Genomic DNA, 3,553 nt, shown 5'->3' on the forward strand with positions numbered 1-3,553 from the left:
TAGCTTTAATTTGTTATCTTTGCCAACGCTGTATCAGATTAAACTATTTGGTAGTGATGATAGATTAGATCAGGTTTGTCTATAGATTTATTTGTATTAAATAGTTGACTGTTTACATGCTATACTTTAAATCTTTCTGCATCGGCTGTATAGCCGATAGGCTGTGCTTTCATGATTCTTTCTTCTATACGTTCATCGGCTATTTATTCTTGCCATGTTTTTGTCTTGGTTAATAAGCCGATGTTACTATGCTTTTGTCTTGGTTAATTAGTTGATGCTACTATGCTTAATCGTGTTATTTACATCATTGCATCATCGGATATCGTCTCTGTAGTCCATAGCCTTACTCATCGGCTATTTAGCCATACATTGGAACTATCTGGAGCAACACTGGCATGTTTCGTCTTAAATTACTAATGATCTCTCTCCTTGTCAATTATAGGGTCAAATTGATTGGCACGCCTACAAACTCGAAACCGGCTTGTCCTGCTGGAGTCAAAGAAAATCTCCTAGGCTTATCGTGTGTCCTGAGCGGTGATCAGATTTTTGTGTCGACACATTTTCTGGCACGCTCGGTGGGACCACAATCGTCAAGATCGTCAAGATGCCTGAGAAAGGTAAAGCCGCAAACGTTTCCTTCGAGGAGTTGCCAGAGGAAGACCAACAGCTTGTCAACAAGCTACCTGAAGATTTCAAGATCAAATGTCTAGAATTCTACGATAGAACTTGACGAAGAGTTCACAAGAAACTTGGATTGCCACATATTGTTGTGCCTGGTCAAAGGCAGGATGACACTGAAGCAGGGAAGCAACTTGAATATATATGATACTATCCGTTCAAGTGTCCATGATGCTTTGGGAAGTCACAACAAACTATTCTTAAACTCGCTCCGGAACATGATGAAGGAGGTGTTTCATGGTGCTCCGGTGGATCAGGTGTGACCAGCATATTTCAATCTAGAAACATCGACTGCTGATGCCAATAAAGAGTCGATAGAGACAATCATTACACCTGGAGCTGTCGATGCGGGCACAACACAACCACCTGTACAACAATTACAAGCTTCTACTTCAAGTCAGTTAGGTGGAGGTGTGAATCAACAGGTGACGCCACGACCTCAGAAGATAGGGCCGTCATAACAGAGGATTATTAGATATGTTGATCCTACTTACTTCAGCAATCAGATTCTAGGATCCACATCTCGAGGGGTTCAATATTGTGAAATCTCGCAAGGTTTTCATGAGGTTTCCGATTACTATACTTACAACTATGCACCGCATCCAGGGTATCAGAATACTCAGAATTATAATGTCCAGCAACGTTAGAATCAGCATGCACGGCCGGCAGTAGGTATGAATCCTGAGGAGATGGCAAACAGAATAGCGGTGTTGATGCAAAAGTGGATCTGCAAATACAAAGGGCTAATACCCGAATCGATATCCAAAGCGTGCCAGTCGATTTGACCTGTTAATCGACAAGGATGAAGATACGAGCACTTTGGTTCTGACAACAGCGATACGCCCGGAAGTCACGGCCAAGAGGTACTCACACGGAACTCGAGAATCGCCGAAGGTCGCACTGAAGCTATGCAACTCGCCGAATCAATGAGAACTCGTAAAAAGGAAAAATATGCAAATTGACGAAGTCGCCGAAAAGTAAGTAGATGCAAATAGGAGTAAAAATTGGTTTTGATATTGATTGATTATTTATTACATTGCCCCTCAATCTATATTTATACCCTGATCTAAAGAGACATAACCAAATACAACTAGGACACCAAGTCCATATCTAAGGAAACACGTGACTCTTACATGAATCATACTCTAACAAATATAGAAAAGGAAATGAACTCCTATCTATTTCCCTGTCCGCCTCAATTACGATGAAAATCTCACCGACCTCCTTTCCATCGGCATACTTCCTGTTTCATCGGCAGTAGTCTTCAAGCCTTCCTTCATCGGCATCGACAATAACATCTCCAACCTTATCGGCAACGCCCGAGTCTAAATCAACCTTTCCATCGATCACCACCATTCATCGGCAACCATCTTTACAAGCTGATTTTCATCGGCTGTCAGTGTATACAGTAACTTTTCTCCTGCCGATTAGCCCACTCTGATCATTTTGACACGTGCAAAAAACAGTGTCAACACATGCCCCCCAATTTCGGAGTATAAAACCATTAATGCTCCGAAATTTACTCCAGATAACGTTTGCCTTCGCCCAATTACCGTAACTCATCCTTCAAGCCAAAACTTGATCTGTTATCAAATCTAATCAAATCTAATCCTGATTCACGCACCTCAGTAAATATCGCACAATTGCCAACCACTCTTGCCCTGATTATGGTTAAGATACCGAAACAATAATCCATCGGCAAGATCCTAACATAATAATGCCGCCATTTTCAGAATTAAAATATCCTGTACCGAGATCTCTTCCAAGTCATGATTACTTGCTATCAAATCATCTGTACAATCCCTTGATTATCGTGCGAACAGTTACCATATCCATCTGAACCACCTCGACCTACATGCGCGCGGCATAGAGATAAGTCCAGAATACCCCTACTCCAAGCGGCTTATAAATAGATTTCTCCGGAACGCTCGTCTTCTACCCTCAGACTCCAATCTTTGACATTCTCTCTTTCCGGCGGCGACTCCGATGAACAACTGCGCGACCTCAACCAACAAGAACTTTTCTCCAGCGTCAACCTCGAGTCTCCGGCTCGTGCCCCCATCTACCTCAAGATAATGGCAATCAACTTCGACGTCCCTGCGGTTCGTTCCACTTCCGTTACCTTTTACCTCGATTCCTCTGGTCTTTGCGAGTTCATACAGTTGATAATTTTTTCTCTTTTCTTTTGTTCTTCGGATCCTCTAAACTTAGGAACTACGCAACAAATTAGTTATTCCAACCGATCAGCCACATGTCCAATGCCTAGGACCAATGGGCAACCCAGATCCAACTGATCTGATTAATGCAGAGGTTAACAGAATCCCTTTTAGAGCCTAAAATTTCTCTCTGAATTTATGGAAAGATACATTTCGATCTTGGCCTAAAACCACCAAAGGGTGGAAAGATTGGTACTTGAGGGTCAATAGGTCGATGCAAGTACACTGGGTAGAACGGAAGCTAGACCAATGCATTAGGCTATCCATTGCCGATATGCAATGCTTACTTCTGGTCAGACACAACAAACACTTTTATGTTTGGACATGGCCCAGCTACTCCCACACTTGCCGATGTCTACATGCTCACTGGCTTGGATATTTCAACTGCCGATGAAGGCTCCATCTATGGCAGAAAATCTAAATATAGGGTGAATACCCACAACATCGGCGGTTGGACAGGATACATTCAAGAATGCTAGAGAACCGGGACAGTTAACCAGAGGGAACATGCCACATTCTTGAATATGTGGCTAGAAAAATTTATCTTCTGTGGTCGATCAGTAGGACCAACCAACGCCTTCCTCCCCGCAGCTAAACTCTTGGCTAATGGTGTAAGGTTCCCTCTTGGCCGATACCTTCTGAGCTCCACTTATCATCTT

This window comes from Miscanthus floridulus, chromosome 1, assembly GCF_019320115.1.
Source record: "Miscanthus floridulus cultivar M001 chromosome 1, ASM1932011v1, whole genome shotgun sequence".
Lineage (NCBI taxonomy): Eukaryota > Viridiplantae > Streptophyta > Magnoliopsida > Poales > Poaceae > Miscanthus > Miscanthus floridulus.